This window comes from Thalia democratica, chromosome 4 (assembly GCF_965202585.1).
Source record: "Thalia democratica chromosome 4, ktThaDemo2.hap1.1, whole genome shotgun sequence".
Classification (NCBI taxonomy): domain Eukaryota; kingdom Metazoa; phylum Chordata; class Thaliacea; order Salpida; family Salpidae; genus Thalia; species Thalia democratica.
The window spans coordinates 15,323,010-15,336,504 of record NC_139168.1 but is presented as its reverse complement, the minus strand read 5'-3'; the positions used below and the strand labels follow the sequence as shown (position 1 = coordinate 15,336,504).

Sequence of the window (13,495 nt, the reverse complement as noted above, 5' to 3'; positions counted from 1 at the left end):
TTTGGTGTACGACTCGATAGCCGAAAGGTTCCTTTGTACACCACAGGTCCTTAGACCAAACTTTTTGAGCGCTTCTTTTATCGTTCAATAAACAATAACGAAAATATACTTGTAAGAGATGTATACATTTATGAGAATCGATAACTTCTGTTTTTCAACGTACACTCTTTTCAACAGGATCGGGCTGAGACACACTTTCGAAGAGTGCAGGATACCCAAGCAAACCAACGCGACCACCCACTACATCATGGACTACATTCCCAAGGAGGGAATCCTGAAAAACATCGGTTGGTTTACATTGATGTGTTTTTAAATATATATTTCTGTTAATTTTTATATTTATTTACAAAGGTAACAATGTTTCTCCTATAAGGGGTCTTCAGGCCTGCAAAAAAATAAATAAAAATAAAATAAAATAAATTTGCAGGCCTGAAGATCCCTTAGGGGAGAAACATTGTTGCCTTTGTAAATAAATAAATTTAAAAATTAACTTTGTCTCCAAAACCAAAATTGTCGAGACCTGTTGTGCCTTAAGGAATAATCCTTGCATATATATATATATATATATTTTTGTATTAACATATAAAGTAAATTACAGGCTGGTCAGATTGCAACAGACTCATGTTCGACTACTTTCTTCAGTGAGTTTAGTTTTTATTATTAAATTTTAAATTTTATAATTTGTTTATTACTTTTACAATTTTATAAAAAAATAGTGTATTTGTAATTTGTTTATTTACAGTTCGTTTGCTTTTATAACGATTTATTTTACAAGTTTTTTATTCAAGTTTAACTATTTTATTTAGTAAGTTCAGTTTTGTTTTAACATAAGCTCTTGATAATAAAATAATAAGATATATTAAACTAATCTGTTTCGTAACATCTTAAAAGTACTAAGGTAAAACTGCAAGCGAGTCATATTTGACTACTTTCTTCTGTGAGTTATGTTTTAGAATATAACTAGGTAATTAAACAAAAAATCTAGTTGTAACAGATTTTTTTGACATGGAATGTTTATGTCAGGCTACTGTAAGAATAAAATTTGTACAAATAGAAGCTAGTATGCTTAGTAGCATTATAATTTATCACCTTATATGATTATGGTGACAAGTACAATAATGAATTGAATAAATTAATCAAAAAATGTTCTACACTTTTTAATAGCTTTCATGGTTTGTATTTTAGATATTCACTTATTGTACAACATACAAAAAATTTTGCTTACAATCAACTAAACCAGTGAATTCCAAAAAATAAGCGACTGTGGTTTATAAAAATTAACAAAATGCTTTCTGATGAACAGAAATCTAAACATTTTTTTAATTAACAAAGCAAACAGTCCATCTATTTAAGTTCGCTATTTCAAATTTAAATAAAACTTTGTATTTTTGATATTTCATTTCTCATAATTTTTTGATAGGAAATACTTCACCAGTACTGATTATAATTTTGTACCTGAAAGAAAATTATTTTGATTTAATATTTATTACAGCCCTTACAACTAACAATTTTAATTTTTTTGACCAAACTATTTAAACATTATAGATTTTTTGACAACAGACAAAAAATACTTTCAATTTTAATCAAGCCCTTAAAACTTTTAGTTTTTATACTTTCGACAAAGTTATTACACTATGAAAATTATTTGCCAACACATAAAAAACTTTAAACCGTTTTCCACATCGCTTATAACTTACAGCCGTTATTTTTCCACAGCAAGTACTTCACCAACGGCCGGTTGTTGGCGAGAGACAGGATCGCATTTCTAACCCCAGTTCCGCCCTACAAGTACCCCGGGTCGAGAATCAGCCTGGACGCCCAGTGCAAGCTAGTGTCTCCGGACTACGTGTATTACAAAAAGGTGACAAGTATTTTTTTTTAATGAAATGAAACTATTGACTCAAGCTGATTCCAACTGCTTTTAAGCTGTATTTTCGATGCACGTATTAGCTTGCCTGATAAAACTTTTATGTTGTTTTATATTGAAAAACCACGTTTATTGTACAAAAAAAAGTAATACTGTTAATCAAACTACAAACGAAAAGACCTCTAAAATTTTGGTATAAAAAAGAACCTTAACAAATGTTATTAACTAAATTGTAAAGCTTTCACTTTTAGCAACTGATTACTTGTTAAACTCAACAATTAGACTAAAAATAAATATTTGTTCTACAAAACACAATTTACAAGCTCACAACAGAAAATAACATGCGAGCAAGCGGTGTGCATTCCAAAGTCGAGTGAGTTTGAATTTTACAAGAGGGGCGTGGAACTGTACCGGTACCCTTTTTCTTTCCGGAAAACACCGTCACGACGAGCGTTGCGAAGGCGTCATCGGAAGGAAATTACGGACGACCACTACGTGTTCGACCCGTTACAAGGGACCAAGTGCGCCCAAAACGGCGTAAGTTGTTTGAAAATATATTTTTACATTACAAAAATAATAATGATGATAATAAATTAAGTTTAATATTAAAAATCACAACTTTTTAAGCGATTCAAGTACCGTATGAATTATTTTTTGAATATTTATTTTGTTTTGAATATTTTAGTATAGTTATTTGTCTTAACTAAAAAAGGCTATTCGATTTACTGAATTTGTAAAGAGCTTATTTAACTTGATATTAAAGAATATTTCGCGTTCAAAATTTTAATACTAAGTTAAACATTATAGTACTTACTTTTATAAATTAGTCTAATTTGTTTTGAAGATTTGTATCGACAACGTATGCACCGACGAGACGACCGAAAAGGAAATTAAACAGCCCCCGTGGAGCGAGTATTTCGATTTTGACGTCACAAGGGACTACCCGTGCCAGTTCAAATGCGTGCTGACATACCAGACTTACGTGCACGCCTGCAGGGAAAAGTAAACAGTTTAATTGTTCAGTATTTCAATGTTCAGGTAAAAACTAATAACTTTAAATGTCATTAAAGCTGGTAGCAATGCTTACTCAAGTTTTTTCAAATTAATCGTCGTTATTGATTAGTATTATGAAATATTTAAAACAGTTTTTTTAGTAATTACAGATTCAATTAGAAACAGGCCGTTTTGTTAGAAAAAGTAAAAGTTGATTAGTCTACAAAAAAATGTTAACTTATTTTATATGTTTTGAAACTTTTTAAGTAAAGCTGTTGATAGCAGTAAAAGTAAACTCTGTATACTTTAGCAATATTTTTTTCGAACACAAACATTTTTAGCTACTGTTTTAATAAATAGTTATTTACTTAAAATGCTGATATTATTTTTAAGTCCTCGGGATGGGCTGAATAAGTGTCTCGGCAGATATGAAGTTGAAGAAAAGTGCAAGGAAATATGTCTCTGAAATTTCTTGTTGTAAGTTATCTAAACACTTTTGACTTATATTAGAGCATAAAATACAAAGTGAAAATTTTTATTTATATTTTTGACTTTTTTTTTTAATATCGTTATATATACTTTCTTTTTGTTTTACAACTAATAATTAATAACCAAGCTTATCATTTAGTTTTATTACTCCTTTTGTATAAATATTTTCTATTTTGTTTATGTTCTAATTTTGTTTTTAAATTATTTAATTCTTATGTGATATTTTTGTTGCTTTGCAGCATACATAGTATAATCATTTAACCTCGAGCAAAAATAAAATACAGAATTTTAACGTGTATGTTTTATTTAGCAACAATGTAAACAAATCAAAGTTAAAACAAAAAATACAAGTTTTATCTTATAAACTACCGGTCAATTAATCTCCTATTTTTTTTCTATTTATACAAATATATATCAAATTAAAAGCTTATACTCAAAAATTTTTTTTAAGATATGTTGAAATCTAATACATCAAATAAAATAGTTTAAAATAATAAGACTTTTTACACAACTGCATAAGCTTAATTTTTTAAAATTCTGTTATAACTATTAAGTGTCATTAAAAAAAAGAGCTTTGTTATATTTATTGTAATAGATGTTAAGTAAAGCATTTAAACTAATATATTTTTTGCCACTACTTAAACTATACTTAAAGATTTAAATAACTTTTGATTTGTACGTAAAACTTTATTTAGGCGTAAACAATGTTTAATAAGGTCATTTTACAAGTATTTTTATCTAAGGTAACATATTAATACTGAATAACACTTTAGGGTTAATTAATAGATTTAATAAACATAAACTTAGTTCTATATTTGAATCAGTGGTGCATAAACAAGCTGCCTAACTTAACTAACAAAGTAAAGTTGATTTTTATACTAGAAACTCTAAAAACCCAGTCAAAACATTAAAACTGGTTATTATTAATATCAAAATATTTAATAATAATAATTATTAAAATTCATGGTCCTCTTTCAAAATATTAGTTTTTGAGTGGCGAAGATTTTTCAAGTACTTAAGAACGTTTCAAAAAATAAAAATAAAAATTTCACGTATGTTTTAATGGTTTTATATATTACAAAAAACGGTATTTAGTTATGTTTTTTCGGATTTAGTAAATTGTACAAACATTTTTCAATAAGTTTAGTTTTGAGTTTTTGAAAGTTTATTCCTAATAACTGAGAAAAACCCTACGGTTTAATAGTAAGTTATATGCATTAAGTTAAGAAACCTTGATTATTCTATTGATACTACTTTTTTAATAAAAAAAAGTGTTTTACTGTGTGTATAAATTTAAAGATGTATAAAAACTTAAAAGTCAAATAGTAATATTTTTTTTGAAATTTTAAAACATTTTATATACATTTTGTGTATGCAGATACAAATATAAAATTTTCTGCTCATTGTCCGTTATAGCATCAAAGATAGTTGAAATATTCTTTTTTATAGGTTAAATTATTGCAGAGTACAATACTAAATAGTTTGCAGTTTGCACTCACTAAAATACGAGACAAATAAAACTAATATGTTTTTTTTTTCATTAAAAATGTTTTATGATAACAATTGATAAACTACCCAGACCAAATTTTTACTAAAATAGTATTTTTAAGTTCTGCGTTTTATATTTATATCTTTTTTAATATACAATAACAGTGTTATTTATCTGTATTTATCTATAAAACTTCACAACCGTACAAAACTATTTAGATACTTGTTTCTTATTGCACGCAATACACGCATTTTCTGTTTTTTAGAAGGTAATAATAACTTGCTTGAATTTATTCGTGAATTTTTTTTTTTTTAATAATTATATATTGCATATACGTACAACTTGAGGAGATGGCAAGAGCAAATAAATAAACAAATAATCGTCTGAACTTTTAGAAATCTTTAGTAAAAATAAGAGATTTTGTTTTATATATGTATATAAATTTATTTTTAATAAAAATAATATTCAACAAATACTTTACAAACATCATTTATGAAATAGATGTTTCTAGAACAAAAAACTTAAGAGAATTCGCCCTACTTAATTTGTATTTGAATTGAAACATTTAGGAATCTGACCAAATTTCAAAAGTTGGCTGCAACTTTTATGTTGCTCAAAAAGCTATGTTAGATGCATAAAACTATTGTAGGCTCTTGTACTTTCTTTGGGTTATAAATGCTAAATAACAGATGATATAGATGAAGATATGATAAAAAAATTAAATCTGCATTTCATTTATTATATACAGTAGTTATTACCCATGGTTTTTAATTTTTGCAGGAATAGAAAAAAAAGCAAAAGAATAATCTTGTACTCTTAAACCTATTGTGACAAGTTTGATTAAAGTTTTAAACTAATTCAAGCAACTCCTAATGGTTATTTAATATAATTATTGAATTTAACACTTAACTTTTGAAAAATTTCAAAATTATTTTCAAAAACTTAGGCTTGTTAAACTTTTAGTACAACTTGTGACCACTTTTAAAAGTGGACTGATGGCCCTTTATAAACTTCAATTTAACACTACAAAATTGAAACCCATAGCCCACACATAAATATAATAAAAAACTAGATAGATTGTTTATCTAAAATCTGAGAATGGTTTTTAGAACCTTGAAACCTTTGAAAGTTCCCTGGTTGTTATTGTTATGGTATTTATAAATGTTCATGCTTGATTAACAGTTGTTATTTTCATTAAGTAATGCACATATGGACTGTGTTCAAAGTGCATGCTCAAGAGGGAGATAACTAATTCTGAAAAGAAAAAAAAGGATAGTTTGATGTTACTCTTGTTTGTTTTTGATCACCTTAGCTGGATTTTTTGCTTCAAAGAGTTTCCACACACTTTGTGGCCTGTCAGACCAGTGTAAAGTTACTGCAAAATTTCAGGCTAAATTTAAATTTTGGCAAATTAAGGCCAGTTTTTATTTTGTTCATTAATTAAGGTATATTAAGTTTTCTTGTTTGAAATTTCAGTTAAACTAGAATAGCTCTTCCATTTAATATAACTTAGTTTAATTAGTTATTTATTTAAGGGCATAGAGAGTCCAACATTTATTTTTTTTTTACTAAAAATAACATTGGCTCTTATAATATTTGAAAACTTTAAGTACAAACTACAAGCCAGTTTTTTATAGAATTAAGGCCATGGGGAAAGCCTTATTTTTTACAAGTTGATCTTCTTTTATAGAGTTTTTCCCAAGCGTCAAGATGCTTTTTATCATTTTAAAAATATGCAAATTATTTATTGAAATATGACCAGTCAAAGTTGGGCCTCATAATAGGTAATCCCTATGAAAAGGGAAAACTAAAACAGCTGAAAAAGATTATTTTATTTAAAATCTATATCTTCCTACCTTATTCAAGCAATCTTCTTCAAACTTTAAAAGTAAAACCTTTATAAAATAACAAAAAAATGTTACTTAAGACTTCAAAAAATTTTAAGTAAAAATTTTTATTTTTTTAAATTAATAAAATTCAAAACAAATGTATATTTCTTTTAATATAAAGAATATTTGCCAAAAATCTGAAGAAGATTGCTTGAAAAATGAAGGAGATAGATTTTTAGTGGTTTTTAAAATTTATGAGAAAATTGACTATGAAAAATTTGCTGTCCGTATGTTTGTGTTGGAAAATTTTTACAAAAAATACAATATCTCAAAAGTTAAATGATATTTTTGAACTCTATAAAAACCGGCTTGTAGTTTATACTTAAAGCTTTCATAAAAAAGTCGAAGTTAATTTTCCTAAAAAAAGTTTTGGACCCCCCTATGGCCTTAATAAATCTTATTTAACTTTTGAGATATTGTAATTTTTGTAAAAGATTTCTAATATAAACATATATACTGTAAATTTTTGGGGTCAATTTTCTTGGAAATTTTAAAATCACTTTAAATATATCTTCTTCATTTTTTGAGCTAAAGACCTCAAACTTTCAGGAAACTTCCATCTATAGTTTAAAAGATTTTGAATGTTGCAATTTTAAAAAATATTAAAAAATAAAAACTTAAGATTAAAAAAAAAAACAGAAAAGTAGGTTATTATTGTTTTTTAATAAACATTTTATTTTTGGAAATTAAAATAAATCCTGCATTCAATCTTTTTAAAATTTAATTATAGACTTTCTATGAAAGTTTAAAGAAGATTTGTTAAAAAATGAAGAAGTCTTTTTTTTGCGTTTTTGTTTTGCGCCTTCCTATAGGAATCTATTGAGGTCACCAACTTTGATTGCTTTTATCTCAAAAAGTTTCTTTGAATTTTTTCAAGCTGTTAAAAATTCCTGATAGCTCAAGATAAAGTTCTATAAAAAAAAATTAACTTGTTAAAATTAAGAGGTTAATCATTTTTTTTTACAATTTGATTTTATTTTCTTGAGTTTGAACAAAGCTACAAGTTGCTTTTTACATATGTTAAAATTAAAAATAATTTTTTAGATATAGCTTGTCAAAGTCTGAGACTACAATACGTTCCTTATGGGAAGCGCAAACTAAAAGAGGAAAGATAGACTATTTAATTAAAAATTTATCTCCTCCTACATTTTTAGAGATAATGACCTCAAATTTTCAGGAACTGTTCCTTGCTATATTTCTAAAATTTTGTCTGATCAAATTTTGAAAAAATTAAAATTTTTATAAAAGAAATAATGAAGAAAAACTTCATTTTTTGTTCAAATAATTTTAATTTTTAATTTTTTTAAATTTTGTTCTGATAGAATTTCCCAAATTTTGCAAGGAACACTTTCTGAAAATTTGAGGTAATTATCTCTAAAAATGTAGGAGATAAACTTTTAGTTAAATAGTCTATCTTTCTCCTTTTAGTTTGCGCCTCCCATAAGAAACCTACTATAGTCTCCAAAACCTAGAAAAAAATTCTTAAAAACCATTGGCAACCCTGTACAATAAACCAATTTAAACAAATAATGGTCTTCTAAAATAAAATAATGTATTTAAATTTAAAAGTTTCAAGTTGATACTGAGTACTTCGACTGGACTTAATATTGACACACTAAATGTACTTAAATTCTTATTTTGTGTAAATTTTTTCACACCTTACAAGTTAAAAAAAATCTATAACTGGAAGACCTAGTAAAAGAATTGGTCCAGACTATTTCAGGATTTATTGGTTAAAAGTTTCGGTCTAATGTCCAAAAATTTCTTTAAAAGTGATAAAATATTTAATTTAATTTCTGTTATAGATTAAAAAAATGTATGATAATGTTTTAAATTAAGTTTTTTCAAATAGTTTGTAGTGTGTTTTGCAATATTTGTTTACACTAAGCTCTCTTTTGTATCACTCCCTTTTGAATTTATGATTGTTGATTAACAAAACATTAATTTTATATACTGGTTATAAAATAATATTTTTAATATTTATAAAATGTGTACTTAAAAAATCTAAACTATCTTATTTCCTGAGTAGGTGTTATCAAGGTTGCCAAAAAACCTGGAATTCTGGTAAAACCTAGAATTTGAATAACTTTGAAAATGTATAGAGTTTTGAACAAAAATCACTATAAATTTTTTAGTTTTCAAATATTTTTAAATTAAAAAAAAAAAAAATTATTTAGACAAAAAAAAAAATCTATCAAGATATTTTTCTTTTCATTAAAAAACAAACCTAAAGAAGTAGCTATAAAGTATCATTATAGTGTTGTTGTACTACTTTAGACAGTTTTTTTTTAACTTTAAGTTAACTTTTTCCTAAAAGAGACCAAAAAAACTTGTTTTTTTAAAACCTGGAAGAATTTTCTCAAAAACCAGTTGTAACCCTTCATGTAGTAGATTTGCCAAAATTATAGATGATAATAAAAACTGCATTCTAGCTAGCATTCAATAAGAAGTCTTTTTGAATGTGTGGATAAAACAAACTATGATATACCATAATAAATTAAAATTTTGTTGATTTCTTTTATTAGGTAAACAGTTTTGCCTAGCAGCTAAGACTGCTTTAATATATTATGTAAAGTTTTCAAATTTATTTGAGCTATTAATAATGTTTATCAATTGAAGAGGGGAGAGTGATTTTTAATGTTTTTTCACTGAAAAAGATAAAAATTTATAAGTGATAACATGACCAGTTTTGACTAAAAAACAAAATTAGTAAAGTTATAGCATCATCATTATGTTTATTTTTATATATATTTTTTCTAATTTAAATCATTTATGCTCTTAGATATTTTCTCAACCTTTATTTTTAGCAGCAGATTCATATACACAGACTGCTTAAGCTAGTTTCAATTTTTTTTGAAATCTCAGGGTAAAAGGACTATTTAACTGAAAAATTATCCTTTACAACTTTTAGGCAATTAATTTTTAAATTTTTTTAAATGGTGTTTTTTTTTAATCATTTTACTGGAAATTTGTTTTTTAACATTTATTTTAACATACTTTTCTAAAAGTTCCTGAAATTTTGAGACTTAAGATCAGAAAATAATAAACAAGTTAGATTTTGAGTGAGTTTTAAAGTTTATAGGAAAATTTGCAATGAAAAAATAGTGGTTTATATGTTTGTATGTGAATTTTTTTACTAAAATAAATATTCTAAAAATAAAATTTTAATGTCATATGAAAACTGATATATAGCTTATACTTCAAGTTTTCATTTAGAAGCCATTTTTTAGGGGGGTAATCACCTTTTCACAGTTTGATTTTATTTTATAGAGTTGTAACTTCGCTACAAGATGCTTTACTGATTTAAAAAATTCAAAATAGTTTTTGAGATATAGCAAGTTAAAGTTGGAGGCAACAATGGGTTACTTATGGCGGGTGCAAACTAAAACGGCAAGAAAAGACTATTTCAATAGAAATCTATCTTGTCCTAATTTTTTTGAGATAACTACCTTTAACTTTCAGTAATTGTTTCTTGCAATATTTAACAAATTCTGTTAGTTAAAAAAAAGAATTTTTTTTTTGTTAGTTCGCATAAAAATATATTTTATAATTTTTTTTCTTCCAACAGAATTTTTAAATATTGCAAGGAGCATATCCTGAAATTTTGAGACAGTTATCTTAAAAATTGTAGAAGATAGATATTTAGTGATTTCTAGTTATTTGCTGTTTTAGTTTGCGCCTCCCGTGAAGAGCTTATAGTAGTCTCTGACTTAGACCTGCTAGATCTCAAAAACTACTTTGAATTTATAAAATCTGTAAAAAGCAACTTATAGCTTTATTGAAAGTCAATAATAAGAATAAATTGTGAAAAAGGTGATTTACAATTGGATAAACAAGAACTTAAACTCAAAACTTTCCATTAAATTTAAACAGTTATCAAAAGCAGTTTGTTATCCTGTTACATAATAATATTAAATTGATGTTAAAACATTCCTAATCAACTTCTTAAGCTGAACATATTTAGCAGTAACTAGAAATGAATAGTTTTGACAATTAGGAAATACTGTGCTCTTAAATTTCACTGAAGCTTCAAGTAGTACACAATGTATTTTTGTAAAAGCTTAAATAAAGGCCTAATTTTTCAAAAACTTGTTAAGTTGTAATACTAACAATTTTATTCTTGCTAAAAGTTATTTTTTCCTATACTTTGGTTGTTATGGTAAAATAAAAGTGAATCAGGTAGCACAAAACTAAATTATAAAACAACATACAAATAATGAATTTTTTGTGACTAATTTTTACCAAGGTAGTATGTTAAACATATCAGTCAGTTAATTTTTTCAAGATTTTACAATTAAATTTAAAAATTAAGTTACCAGATAAAATAAGTATAACAGAAAACTGCATACACAAAATATTTAAGGTTATGAGGACAAACAAACAATTAATAAATTTAAATATTTGATTTAGGATAAAGAATTTACCACGATAACTAAGTCATTTTTTGGTTAGATACTTACAGTTTTAAGAAAATTTCTGTTATCAGTTTTAAAACAATTATGCCTTGAATTTTAGAAATAATAACTTTTTTGCCCAAACTCTCAAAAAATGTCCTTTAAGATATTTTTTTCAAATTCTCATACTATTTTATATGTAAACATTTTTTATTAAACAAAAGAAAGCTTAATGAAAACTGGTTAAAACAAAGAAACTAAAAAATTTAATTAATTTTTTTTTACCAAGAGTAACCTATTCAACTCCCCATGTTAATCAGCCATAAATACTAATAATTTAAGAATTTTTAAAAATTAAATGGTAGTTTTCATAAGAACGTTCAAATAAAATTATTTTGTATAACTAGTTGAGACAGCCTATAGCTTAACAAGGAGTTGACATAAAGATAAGTTTGAACGACTGCTCATTTGTTTTACTTTCACTAGGAAGTGGACATCAGTAATTGATTTGATAGAATAAATATTATAAACCAAATGTTGCATTATTGTTTTAATTGAAATTTTAAATGTATTAATTAAACAATTTGTAAAATTTATTGTATTATAGTGAAATTAGTAGGGTTATCTTTACAACAGTATTTATAAAAATCTTACAGTAATTAAAATATATAAAACATTTTTTTAATTTGTGTTTATTTTAACTAAACACTTGAAAAAGCCAACATTTGTTATACGCTTTAGTATACAATAATTTATAAAATTAGTTTTTACTTTATCTACTATATTATATTTAAGAACACATAACTAAGCGATTGTACATCACTATATAAAACATGAATCTATATTTTTGAGTTTAAGTTTTGCAACAGAAAACAAACATATTTTTCGTCCTATAATTAATTTAATTTTATTTAGCTTATTTAATCATTTAAACTTAGTCAGAACTAGTGTTTACCTTTGAAATGTATGTGTCAGAAAACAACATAATATGTGCTTTCAAACACTATTCATCAAATTCTTGTCCAGATAACTTTTACCTATCAAATTATAATCATAAAATTCTTATCAATATATATATTTATGTGCAGATATTTAAAATAGTTTGAAAATGGCAACTTCAGGCGAGGCAAAGATCCAGCATCAGGCCCCAGACTTCACCGCCAAGGCCGTGGTCAACGGGGACTTCGAGGACCTCACCCTGTCCAGCTACAAGGGCCACTACGTCATCCTGTTCTTCTACCCACTGGACTTCACCTTCGTCTGCCCCACAGAGATCATTGCCTTCAACGACAGGGCGCACGAGTTTGAGGAGATGGGCTGCAAGGTTCTGGCGTGCTCCACCGACTCCCACTTCAGCCACTTGGCCTGGACCAACGTGCCGAGGAAGAAGGGAGGTCTTGGCAACATGCAGATTCCCATCATTGCCGACAAGACCATGGAGATCTCGAGGAAGTATGGGGTCTTGAAAGAAGATGAAGGCGTCTCCTTCAGAGGACTGTTTATTATTGACAACAAGGGGGTGTTGAGGCAGATCACCATCAACGACATGCCGGTGGGAAGGAGCGTTGATGAGACATTGAGGTTGGTCAAAGCGTTCCAGTTCACAGATGAGCACGGAGAGGTTTGCCCTGCCGGATGGAACCCTGGTGATGACACCATGAAGCCGGACCCCAAGGGAAGCCAGACCTACTTTAGCAAGGCGAATTAATTGACCTACTGAGAAGGGGAGTATTTTCAAACTGGGCGTCTTTTAGCTTTAACTTGTCAAAAGCCCAGATTCTTCCCTTGTTTTTCCACTGTCTTTTCCTGTCGATACATTCACCAAAATTGGAACTGGTTAAACTGGACTTTTTTTTTCACTTTAGTTAATAGTTGTTTTAGTATTTAAAACCTAATCTTCATTAATTAAACACCTTTTAAAAATTTACCTGATTAAAATTGCAGTACTCTTATTCAATACAAAAGTTAATTTATTTCAATATTCATTTTTTTTGATATATTCACTTAAGCTTGGGTGTTACTTACCAGTATTTGATTTTTTTTCAAACTTAACTTAGTTTTTAACTTTAAATTAGTTTCATTTTGTGATTTATCATGACTGACATTACACTAGAGGTAATCACTTTGAATAAATAATTTTTCATTACACACGGTTTGTTTTACTTTCAGGTGTTTTTTTACAATAAAGTTGTCTTGTTAAATTGTTTACATATAAAATGAAATGAAATTTTCATATATTTTCTTAAAGTCAACATTTCACTGCAAGTATATTTTAATTTATTGAGTTTTTAAAAAATATCCAAGTTTTAACAAGTAAGTCTTAGTATTAATTTTAAAAGACAGAAGTACAATTAATTATTACAGTATTATTATA

The 13,495-nt window shown here is 26.6% G+C and overlaps 1 pseudogene; it reads left to right on the top strand.

Moving 5' to 3' along the window:
- The first annotated feature begins 12,213 nt into the window (after positions 1-12,213).
- On the top strand, positions 12,214-13,290 carry LOC145832910 (peroxiredoxin-2 pseudogene; annotated as a pseudogene).
- Positions 13,291-13,495: the final 205 nt, after the last annotated feature.